The sequence below is a fragment of the Vidua macroura genome, chromosome 2 (assembly GCF_024509145.1).
Source record: "Vidua macroura isolate BioBank_ID:100142 chromosome 2, ASM2450914v1, whole genome shotgun sequence".
Lineage (NCBI taxonomy): Eukaryota > Metazoa > Chordata > Aves > Passeriformes > Viduidae > Vidua > Vidua macroura.
In genome coordinates, this window is record NC_071572.1 from 109,109,538 (window position 1) to 109,123,046 (window position 13,509).

Sequence of the window (13,509 nt, forward strand, 5' to 3'; positions counted from 1 at the left end):
TTGACATTTATTCCTGTCACACTGGAATGCCATGCTTAAAGTGAATTGCATGCCTAGAATTGTTCTTGTGAGCAAGGATTTGTGAGTAGAAAGGAGGTGGTATTTTCCAAAGGGATATCCCCACACTCTATGACATTATGCTCAGTATATAAAGCAGGGCACAGAAAGAGGAAGGGAAGGATGTTGGGAGTGATGATGGTTGTACTCCCAAATCACAGTTTTGTGTGATGGAGCCCTGCTTTCCTATGGATGGCTGAACACCTGCCTGCCCATGGGAAGTGGTGAATGAATTCCTTGTTTCACTGTGCTTGCATGCCTGGCTTTTGTTTGACTAGTGAAGCTGTCTTTATCTCAGCCTGTGGGTGTTCTCATTTTTATTCTTCAAAGTCTTTCCCCCATCCCAACATGGAGGCAGTGAGCAAACAGCTGGGTGGTGCTGGATTGCTGGCTGGGGTCAAACCACAACACTCTTCCTTTTTGTATTTTTTTTCTTTTGAAGGGAAAAAAAACAAAAAACTACTACATTTTATGGAGAGGGTTCAGTTTCATGAGTCTATTAAAAAAAAAACAAAACAAATGAAAAGCAAGAAGTGACATTTCATAGGTCACTTGCATGGCTGGAACATGCTAAAGCCATTATATGGATGTTTGCTACCAGACCTAACAGGGGACTAATAAGAGGAGCAGCTTACCCTTTTTGTGTACAAACTGCTACTGGACTTACCCAGCTGTGCATTTCATAAATATTTGCTCATAGCTTTAGGCAAATGCTACAGTAAGCATCACTTTGAAGCATTTTAAGTGGATGTTCTAGTGGCTGCACATTTCAAATCCCATAATAAAGCCAAAACATATTGCATAGAGAATTGGTGTGCTCATAACTTTTATACTCCTCTTCCCTTTTATGTAGCTTTGCTTTTGCAGCTTCAAGTTCCCAAGCAGCTCATCAGAAGGTGCCTTTTTTTGTTCTTCAGTTCAGGTTCTTCATCTCAGTCCTTGTTCAAGATTTTTTGTAAAGCCTCCTTGTCTTGATAGTACTTATTTTTAATTCCTTTTATTTCCTGCCCTATGGCCTTGTGCAACTATTATTTTGAACTTCAGACATGAACCTAATCTTATACTTTCTCAATTACTACTCCCCTCACCTATATATTTACCAAATTTTCTGTATTTACCAGATCCATGGATCTTTCCTGAGTCAGCTTTAATTTTTCACACCAGCTACCAATCCTATTTTTCATCTGATAGCTCCCACCCAAATCCCCTTTTTATTTGCTTACAGCAACGACTTTTGTCTCTTTATCACCCAAAGGGCTTTGGGACATTTTGCAAAATTCAGGTTTTCCAAATGAGGCGGTTATTCTCCCTTACATTAAGATATTAATTTCTCAAAGGCCTCGGAAATGCAGATAATTTGAGAAAATCTCCAGTAAGTATACTCTTGTTTCTTTTTTATCCCATTTATTGTATTTCTGCTAGGTACAGTGATATTGCTCATGAAGGAAGTAACAGCTTGACAAGTTTGAAGCAACTGGTGTCAATGTATGGCTTGTTTCTGCTATTCTGTTTCATATCATGGCGTGTCAACATCCAAAGGGTATCAATTTTTTTTTTTTCCTTTTCCTAAATGTGGAGGATTGCCAGCAGCAGCTCCATATTTGCTGGCATTAGGAGGAAAGGCTCAGCAGTGCTAGGAGACTGAGGCAGCTTTCCTGTGCATTTCCAATTCATCCCAGCAGGTTGTCTCTCTGTGGCAGGATGACACATAAATTGCACTGTAGGATTGTGGTGCTTTCTGTTCTACAGATGGAAAAGAGAATACTTGTGTCTGTACTTCAGATCTAGGGCTAGACAGAGCCTGCCTGCAGTCTTTTAACAACGCATATATTGTGAACAATCTCGAGTGTACGACGCAATCTAGCAGGTGCTCTTTCCCAGCTGAAGATCCCATGACTTACTCTGAAAATCAAAAGAAAACCTGTGCACACACTGATAAAAGAGTGAGATCCTAAGAGTCAAAGCAGATGAAATTATGACTTCTGAAGTTGCCATAGCAGACTGGATTCTGTTTTTCCTTGGCACATCTATTATTGAGATGCTTGCTGTGCAGATGTTATTCATGTAAATACACAAATGAATTGTACTGAGGTATCAGAATTGCTGGTACCTGCCCTGCTTTGATGATGAATAAATGAAAGCACTGATTCCTGTTACTGCTAAAGAAGAACTAAATGATGCATTCACATGTACATATACTCTTATAATTTCTGTAAATTATTAACTATCACAATGTGGTTTTGCTTTTCTAGATAGTGGGCTTATTAATCAACACTCCTATCAAAGTCATTAATGGATGATATTTTATTACAACAGATTGTATTTCTTAGAGAGTGATAGTGTTATGCAGGCATTTTAAATTTCCAATGAATAGCTGCACATCTTTGGGACCTGTTAATGCACACCAGCTCAGAGGCAAATAGCCACTAGCTATTCAGATAGAGTGTGACATTTCTGAGTTCGTTTTCTCCTACAATCATAGTTGCAGAAGTGAAATCAGTTAACACAGCAAACATTTTCTCTTAATGATTTTTTCATTTGTACTGAAACCCTTTTTATTTAAAAGTATAAATGTTTTTCCTAGTGTTCATGTGATATTTAGAAAAATATATATATTACACCTGTATAATGACCCAAAATTAAGGGGTTTTTATATATTTATATGTTCTGTATTTTCTCCCATGTAAGATTCAACCTTTTTCTTAACATTTACTTGCCTGTGATTTAGCTAAAAAACTCATGTTTCCTCCCCAAATCTGCTACTTTGCATACAGCATGTAATTATCTCCTGGGGAAAAAAAGAAAGCTACTTGATGTTTAGCATACTGGTGTTCTGACAGATTTTTTTTTTTAATTATTGTAAATTAAAAATGCTACTTTCAGACATAATTTTAAAAAACTTAAACCTTTCTCTGCTATTAAAATATAGATATGTACTGTCCATGGTTGGAAAACAATTATTTTTATGAATTACTGCATATTCATTACTGAAATGTGATCCTGCGGTCTCATTTTGCAGTGAAGGTGTATAGTAGGAGGTGACTAAATTTTGAAGGTGAGAGCAGGATATTCCATTTAATAGGTAAACTTGAGGCTTCAGTACAGTGATAAGATAAACATTCTTGCTGTTAACAGCAGGAAATGCTCTTTGATGTGTTCTCTGGCAGTTCAGTACAAATGGGCTTATCATGAATGCTGATGGAATTGAAAACTAACTAGAGGAGTCAGCCTTGAGAAAATATCCCCTTAAAATCCTGTTTTGGCAATAGAAGTATAATGTTTTATAAATAAGGAAATAAGTCAGACAATCCAAACTTATATTACTATATTACTAGTGTATACAATGAATAATTTTCAGAAAATGCTATTAAGATCTCTCAAGAAGAAATATTTATATTTAAAGGCAAAAGTAATTGAATTTTTTGAATAATGAAATTGTAATCTATCCAGAAACTAATTTTTCAAAAGACATATTGTTTTCAGAGAGGACAATAAATTAAGATTCACCTTTCTCAGAAAAATCTAAAGATTTATTAAAACAGTTAATGTTTCATTAGTATTGTCCTTGGGGTAGAGCATTTAAACTAAACAGATTCACAATTTTTTTGATGTCAGCTTGGTGAAATGTGAGTTGAAAGACTTCAGTTTTCTATATTGTAATACTGAACTTGTGTCTCCATGTACTTTCCTGGTACTTTACAATTTGTATTGAGTATCTTTGTATGCTATGCTCAATCCAAGTAGATTTCCCAATATATGTAATATATTAGGAAATATATTATTCCTCCCCTCAAATAGACCAAGGAATTTTTCCCCACACCATGACATATGTGCTTCAGCCAAGAGGAAGCCAAACATAGTAGATTAATGAAAAATTAGGTGTCTTGTAGATGAAATTATTCTTCAACCACCAAAATGTTGTGGCCTTTAAATGTTTAAAGGGAATTTATAAGAAAGATGGGAACGGGTGTTTGAGCAGGGCCTGTTGTAATAGGACAAATTATAATGTTTTCAGACTAATAGAGGGTTGATTTAGACTAGATATAAGGATGAATTTTTTTTTTTTTTTTTTTTTTTTGTGAAGGTGAGGAAAATGGCACAGGTTTCCCAAGGAGGTGGTAGATGCCCTGTTCCTAGAAAAATTCAAGGTCAGTCTGGACATGGCTCTGAGGAAATGTCCCTGCTCATTGCAGGGTGTTGGATGAGGTGACCTTTAAAGGCCCCTTCCAACCCAGAATATTCTCTGGTTCCATCCAAATACAAATGTAGGCTTGAGTGAGAGCAATATACTTTACATCCCATGCACAATACATTATTTTTATTTATGTGTTTTCCTGGCTGCATAACCATACAAATGGAATGGCTTGGAATAATTTATTTGAAGGATAACATATATACACCATTTCTAATTTATAAATGATAACATTGTACAAATAGCAAAAAACAAGCCATTTGCAGTGAAAATTGAACCTGGGAATAAAATAAGACTCTTGTCCTTGGGGAGAAGTTTGGGTCCTATGAATGCTCTACTACTTGAGAATCTTTTACTAGAGATAGAAATTACCCTTGCCAGGGAAGCATCACAAGATCACAGTTTTTAGATTTTATGAAATTCCATATTGCAGGGAGGGACAAGAAAATACTGATGTGAATTTCACTATTTCTTGAAATTATCACTGCTTCTAAATTGAAGTGTTTTAAAGAAGCTTAAGAGGCTACTCCTGGTTGCCAAATGTGAGGCATCCTGAAGCACAAGTGCTACTGACCTACACAGCAAGAACAGGAAGCCTTGGGTTTAATGGTCTCTTGGGAAAGAGGATTGTCATAGAGGGAATATGATTCTGGATTTGAAAGTTGCAGATGTCAAAGACAAATTGCCTTCATCAGCTAGAGGAGTAATTTTGATGAATTTATTTTTGTTTTTCCATGGGTATGTGGATCACATTTCAATTATAGTGGCTGGAAATATGCTGGTTATTAGACAACAGAGTCTGTTCTACCTCACTACAGGATTTTTTGGGTTGGTATTTTGGCTCCAAAATTATTCGGGCTTTTAAATAAATACAGCCTATAACATCTATTCTGAAGAAAAAGTATTGAAATGTGGAAAACATAATAAAGGGGAGAAGATTTAGCAGTTCTTTCTACTTCAGTAAGGGTTTCAGAACTAATTTCTCCTTTTCTTCATTGAATGAGTAGAATTGGCTGGAGGAGGAATTGAGCAAATAAAACTTTAGAGTCTTATCTAATAACATAACAAACTCATGTGTCAGCAGTTCTGAATGATGAGAGTTTTACACGGGTAGATATTTTAATGTAGCACTGTTAATACAGCTAATGTTCTCCTGACTGTGGAGAAGTTAGAAGAAAAAGCTTTCCTCTATCTATCAATTTGTCACAGTGCTTTGCCAGAAGGAATCTACTTAATTATATCTTAATTTCTAGATTTAATGAATGCCATGAACTAGTTTTTTTTTTGTTTGTTTTTTTTTTTTTTGGGCAAGACAGTACTCAGTATATTCTAAAAAAATCGAGTTATAATATGCATGATACAAAATTTATTTTTTTAAAAAAGATTTTGTTAAAAAATAATGTATGATCCTAATTCTATTCTTTAAACAACATCTCTAAGGAAACTCTAAGGAGACTGTGGTCTAAAGATTAACTTTCATGTGCAGATTAAAGTTTGGCCACATGTCAATTGAGAAAAAAATTCCGATCACCTTCAAAAAGTCAGGCAGAATAAAATCCACATTAAAAGAAACAAAATAAAACCAATAAATTTTTTATATCACTAATAATTTTAGTTATATATGTATTTAATTGCACATCCTCCTAAAAACAGTTTTATAATATTGTTTTGTAGCTATGTACCTTCTATAGTTTTACAAGATCTAAGTTGCTTTATGAATTAATTTTTTTTTATAACTATTGATTCTGAAAATATTTCTCTTATTATTTTGTTCTACTCTTTTTAGGGAGGTGGAATGCAACAAACTTAAGGTAAGTCAATGCCATTGAAATCAGTCCATGCTAAGAATTTTCTCAGTATAAGAAAAATAGGAAGCCCAAGCAAGACTAACTTAGAGCAATCTGTTATTTTCATCTATCAACATATATTCCAGAAAAAGGCATTGAAGCACCAGAATTTATTTGCAGGCAAACTAAAATTATTCTTCAGGTTGATGTTTGCTATTTCCTGTTACTTTCTGATGAAAGAAAATATAGTTCCTTGCTAGACAAAATCTGTAATATTCATTCATAGTATAAATGGCTCCCAAATGATTATTTAAGCCAAACAAGGTTTCATTGTCACCAGGGAGTGTCAAGCAAGGTCTTGGGATTTGCATAATAATTGGTTTGAAACAAGTGATATTCCATACAGAACTATATATACAGAGAGTAATGAATATGGTAGCCACAGTCTGTGAGATCAATATCAGCACCATAATGAAAACTGAATATTTTTCAGTCTTTGGAGGTTTTCAAACATCCATAAAGCTAATGAGCTAATTTAGATAAGCATTAAACATGAATTTAATCACATTACTGGTAATTATTAGCAGACACACAATATGAAGGCCTTACAATTTCCTTCAAAAGTTGTAATTAACTATAAAAAATAAATTGTTTGACCTAATGTACTGCATATAAATGACTCAACTAAATACTTTTAGATTTAACAGAATGCTTAGCTTAGAGTAATTTTTCCTTATATATTTTTCAGCTGAAAGTTAAAGTGTGTTTTTTGCTACACTTTAGCTTAAGAGCAAAATCTCATATGACTGCAAATGTTACTCACTGAAATCCAAACCCATTTCCTAAACAAATACAACATAGCTTTATCTGATCCATGGCCTTCTTCCTATGCTGGTCATGAGTTAGCAGGTAAAAACCTGCTGCCAGTAATCTTCCCAGCTCCTGGGAAATAAAGTGAAGCATGTGAACAAAAATCTTGAGTTTTAGAATAAAAGACTGCGCTCAAATAAGATTTGGAGTTTTGCTTGGCAAACATGGACAGGAACACCTGACCCAAAAGTCTTGGGAGGGAGAGATGATTTCCTCCCTGGCTGCCTACAGCTACATTCCCAAAGCATTTCAGTGATAGAAAGCAATGGCTGGAGCATAAAAATAAGTATATATTTTTTTTTTTTAAGGAATTTGAAATAAAGTTTCAAGCTCTAGAAATGTGTGACCAGACAAATATTTTTAATTTGCCTGTGTTAAAGTAAAACTAGCTTTTCCACAAAGGCTTAAAGATGGAGTATATAGAGTCTGGTCCCTGAAGTTACGGTTCTGGAAAGAAATACTTAATAATCTAATTTCAAATAATGGTAGAGAACTGTTTTTTGAAAGCTGGCAAATGACTGTGACTCCTCAATTTCTCTCAGGCAGAAGGAGAGGGCTTTTTTATTTAACAGAGTGGTGAACTCATCTACTTTTTCATTTTTCAATGGACCATTGCTCAATAACACATCTTCCATGCCTTTACTCGTGTTACTCAGAAGTTACACTTTTTCAGCAATATTGAAAAATGGAGATTTATATGAAAAGAGATAAAATGCCTTTCTTCCAATGGATTATCACTGATATAAAATTATCATCTTTCTAGAGGCTTGTATAAATCCATATTTTTCTCTGTAAAATTGGCAGAGAAACCATTTTTGTATAATAAATTTTCAGTAAAAAATGTTCAGCCACCTCTCTGCCTAGCTATGCTAGCAATGCTCTCTGTGCCTGTGATTAAGCTGAAGCCTTTTTTGGGCTCATTTAGGTCAGCTTTCAACCTAGAATCTTCTTTTGCACTCAACGATTTGGGTAGAGGGGAATCAAGCCAACTTTTCCTGTCTGAGAAATGAATAACAAAATGTGCCGTGCTTAAATCTCATGTGGGCTTCTTATGAAAACTCCCTTCCAGCCCCCAAGCCACACAATCTTTGGCACAGGAACAAGCAGAATTATTCAGATGGAAGAGCAGTCAATGAGCTGCAGGGATACAGACATCGGCAATCACCAGGTGTAGGGCGCTTCTGTTGTGTGACATTCTCCTGCTCCTTACAGCTGTTTCTGTCCTTCACCCAACTGCTCCTCACTCGACTTGAGAACATTTTTCTCTCCTTCCACCTCTCCCTTCCCCTGATATAGTCACAGTTTCTTCCTTTGTTGTTCTTCCAGCTGGGTAATCCTTGCTAAATAGAGCACTCCTGAATTATTGTGGAGCTGTGGTGACACCTGCAATTGTATTCCTCAATTTATTTATGTTATACATCTTTCTCCTATGCTATGTTTATGTAAACAGTTACAACAGTGGAACACACTATCTATAGACTAATTAGAATTTACTATAATAAACACAACTATGAATCATGACTTTCATTATTTCCTGCTCTAATAAACTGTTGATATAATCCAGGACAATGACAAGGAAATTATCATTAATAACAAATATTTGGTATTTACTAATTAATTAAAGCTGCTCATAAATTTATTTGAAGGATAAAGATTCAAGAAACAGGCCATTCATGTAATTTACTGTAAATGGAAACCAAAATATCTTCTCTTGGAATTAAAATTTTCATGAAATTTTGCATATTGCATTAAGGACCTTGTGGGTGGCAAGCTACAGCTGTTTAAAGAATAAACTTCCTCATTTCATTCTCAGTCAGAGCACTTGGAAGCTGTATATGGTGTATATGTGAAATTACATTAAGTAAATGAAAAAAAAGATGTTTTCTTTTGCACACTGACTTCATGGAAGGAATATTTCTTGCTATGTTTTTGTGCTTTGTCTACAGCAAATGGACCTTATCTCCATGTCTCACCTTGATGTCTCTTAGTTCTGTTGTGTTTAGCTAATATAACACAAAAATAAAAAGTATCAGCTTCTTGCAAGAATAGAAAATTGGACTGAGAAAGGGATTTTAACTTTTTTTGTTGTTGCCTCAGGCACAGCTTGAGTTAAGTGACTCCCATGCCTATGAAACTGATTTCTGCAGCCTATCTACTGGAATTACTCTAGACAACTACTCCTGTCTTCTTTTTCCTCATGTCTTTCCCAGTCTATTTTTGTAATACTCTAATTGCACCTAGGCGTTCTCCTCCTGTTGTTTCACCATGTCAAATTTGAATATGAGAAATTTCCAGCTATTGAAGACTCAGGTTTAATTAACAAATGATGCTGCCTTGCCTCTTTCAGAGTCTTTATCAAGACCCTAAAGCATTTCATGTCCTGTGTTGGCATACAAAATTTTCCCTAATTTTGATGTATGCTGGGAAAGCGTGAGATGGAATGAGAATGTGTGGTGATAACTTGAGAAAGAGGCTATTAGAAAAACCACCTTTAATAAGAACTCTGGAGTTTTTCCTGCTTTCAACAGGGATTATCTCTCATGCTGTTGAAGGGTTGCTTGTTGGTGCTGAGGAGGTTGTGGAACTGCACAGCCACTTCCCAGGGTTGTGGTGGAAAATGTACTTTGGACAGAGCAGCTCTTACTCAGACACTTGGGCTCCGCTGCTTGATTTATGTCCAGAAATCCTCATCTGGGCCTTTGAATCATGAAAACAAATTTGCTTAAGGTGTGTTGAATGTACTGATGACTGAATCTGTATCTTTAATAAAAGGGTTATTATTAAGGAATATCCCTTCAGGATATTAATTTATAGGAATATGATTAATATTATTATGATATTAACATATAGTAATAATAATACTGGATATCAATATAGTAGGAATATTCAGGAATATTGTCCCAAACTAAGAAGACTATTTTTGAGACCAAAATAATCAAAACATAACCAAAATGGGTGTCAGCAGAAGAAATACCAAATTTTGTTAGTGTTTCTTTTTTTCTTTTTTCTTTTTTTATTCTATGCCTACCATATCACATTTCCAATTTTCCAGAGCCAAGAGTCTGACTTTTGTAAAATGTATTTTGAGGCTCATTTGTGGTTGGTCTCTCTGAATTCAAAATTATCTTTTCAAGATGTAAAATTTAGGTGCAGATTCATTCAAGTAGTACAATTCCAATATGCTTTTGGAATATGATTTTTTTAAGCCCTTCATGGTGGGACTAGGGCATTCTCTTAGATCGTGGCAGAGGAACCAGTGCACTTCCAACTGCATTTGAGATTTTTTTGCTAGAAGTTAATTATTAAATTTTATGACTTGCAACTGTCATTTTTGAGCTTAAGTTTTTATAAACAAGGGACAGGTGTATTCATCACTAATCTGTGACAGAAATACATTAATTTATATCTCATGATAGTCCAAAAAATTAAGGTAGCCTTTCTTTTTTACCCCATAAAAAAGGTACTTTAAAAATTATAGTAATTCTTGTCTCAGTGGGTGATAATAGATAATAGATAAAAAACTATTCCTATACCATCCTTGCCATCCTCCTCTTCTTTATCTTTGCATTTTCAAATAAAGGAAAGAAAAAAACCTAAAAAGAAAAACCAAAACCAGAGTAATTTTGACCTATGTAGCTCCTTCAGTCAGTCATTTCTTTAAAAAAAAAAAAAAATCCCACTAAATGAGTAAAAAATGATGTGCCTGTATGCCTGTGGAAGCAGAGGGCTCCAGTGGGATCTTGTTCATTCTGTGAGTTTTTGTGACCTCTGGATGAGCAGAGCGCTGCACATGAATATGTACCAGCCAGGCAGATGTTACACTTACTGCCCTTCACTCACTGAAACTGGTAATCACTTTGGCTGTCATTCATTGTCCTTTTGAGGCTTTCTGGCAGCAAATGAATGCCAAGGAGACATATTTGATCCTGTAGGTCCTGCCAGAAATTAGGTTTGGACTTGGATATTTTGAAATGAATCTGAGTTGAGTTTGACAACAAAGGGAAGGCTGCTGCAGTAACATGTGCAGGTGATGCACTTCTCAATCTGTTTGTATTCTCCAGACAGGGAGAGATCAGGGCCCTTTCCTGCCTTTCACTCAGCTGTGGATATCAAGGCCAAATACACAGTAATGTCAAAACATATAATTTATTTATTTATGCAGAGAAACTGCCACTGAAGTTGCACCTATGTAACCTAATGAATGGGGCAACAGTGTTTGAGTTAATAACAGGCAAAGAATTAATTATTACCAGCATAAGTCTTCAGCTTTGTAATTTGGAAATTAGAATGGGGTGAGGACACACATTAAATATTAAGATAATTTTTTTTTTTACACAGCTAATAGCATCTTGCATATGGTAGTTGCCCACTGAATAAATAGTGTTTGATTAAAAAGCAAATTTTCTACATTTTTAATCTGTTAGGGTTTTGTTTTGGTTGGTTGGTTTTTTTCTTGCCCCACCTAGTATTTCATTAATGGTTTTCAGAGGCTCTGCAGAAGTAGATGAGGATGAGCAATACTGCACCTGTATGTGCTGGATAGAAGGAATGTGACAACAGAAGCATAGTAATGTTTAAGAATCAGAACATATGAGGATTTGTAAGGCTGCAGAAGCTGCAGTGGGACACAGGTCTGTGCTTCGCAACTATCCAGAAACTCAGAAAAGGTAAATATGCTGAGTGTGCTTTCAAACTGTTGTGAAAAAAAATATGGAGGGAAAACAAGAATAAAGAAATTTAATTAGTAGTAATCAACAAAGATTATGTTGCTAAATACTGGAATTTAGACTGCACGGCTGTAATTGCAGCTTTCAGCTGAGGAACATCCAGGGCAGCTCATTAGAAATGTCAGCTTGGTCCTTTTTCAGTCTGCAGTTTTCATATGCTGATCTATTCTTCTGCCTTAGCTGTACTGGTCCACAGAGGGCTGTGATGAACAGGAAAGAAACCCTGGACAAGCAACCCCCTCCCTCTGCCTCTATTTGTTCAAAGGAGAGGAATCAGAAACTGATATTCTCTCAGGAATATTAGGGTGATCCCTTGATTATTTTAGCCTTCAATTGCCTTTCCATTAGCAGTCCTGTTCCACTAAAACACAGGTGTGAGGAGAAGATGCACAGTCCTGTGTCTAAAATCCTTCAGTGAGCTCCTAAGGTAGTAGAAGTCCTTAATGGTTTTGCTGCCCAGCTGACCTCACAGTGTCCCAGGGCCTTTGGGGTGGTGTTGGCCCCGCTGTGTGAGGTTTGCACCTGGGAGCTGGCAGTGACCTGGGCTGTTCATAGAGCACAGCTCACAATTTTCTTGGAGGAGCTTGAGTTTTTCGAGCGCTCTCCAGCCACGTAAGTTCCCGTGCTGTTCACTAACCCAGGCTGTTTCTTATCCCAGAGCTTTTAGCCTCTGTTTCCGTGTCACTGCTGAGTACAGATGTGATCCTGCTGGTTAAAGAGGTGTTCAGAAAGATGAAAGGAAATGGCTTTTAGACAAGGGTGAAATAGTATCTCACTTGTATCCATGAATATATTTTTCAGTTTGAGAATTTATATGATAATTTAAACAAAGGAAAAACCAAAACTCACTGAAGATTTTTAAGATTTGTAACGATAATATATAATAATATATATTTTTATAAAATATATAAAATAAATAAATATATAAAAATATATATTTTTTTTTTCACTGTAACTACACTATCCATAATTCCATGTAGGTGTAACCAAGTAAATTTTCTTTTAAACTTTCAATCTCCTTTTCAATAATTTTTCAACAATTTTCAAAAATTTTCTTTTAAATCTAGCAATCACATGTAAGAAATTCCATTTCCCCATTGACTTTTCTGCTTTTCCAGTTGCAAGTTCCAGCTGGAAAAATCTGCAGTCTTAATGGCAACTAAAATTTGATCAGCAGCACAAAACCAGCCCAGAGTGATACGCAACCACTGAATCCTTTGAATCCTGTCCTGCCTGAGACCTTAATCCTGGCTTCAGAATGAATGCTTTTTAAAATATGGAAGACAATTCAATCTCTGAAAAATCGTTATCCCAGGGATTTCTACAACACAAGTTCTAGGTTCCAAAGGAAAAACAGGAAACCATTTCTGACTCTGTGCAGCTGAAAATTAGGAAGCAGGTAGGGTGATAAGAGGAGAGTCTAAATTTGCTGTTTAGAGAATTTTCCAAGTTATTTGGCTCAGAAAAAAAAAATCGCTGTGTATGTTTATTCTCCACATATTATCTGTTTCAGGGTGACATTTAGTGTTGGTCCCAAATGTGTGCAGAAGTTTGCTTTGTTTGGTTTATTTTGTCTGGAAGAAAGCACTAGTTGGCTTGTACTTTACCAGAAAACTGTTATTGTTGGGCTTACACATGCAAGTAAATAAGATATAAAGTGGCATAATGGTATCTATTCAGCCAATTCCTGTTTGTTGAAGCAACCACCATTAGTGGCTGTGAATGGGTCTCATTGTACTGATGTCAATGAGGTTGTGCTTAGTCCTGTGAACTTGAGAACAGTTGATTATAGCTGAGAAAAAGGCTAAATAATAGGATTTGAAACAGTGTTTTGCAATTACCAAGACACTGTTACTGAATATTTGTTTTACTCTGG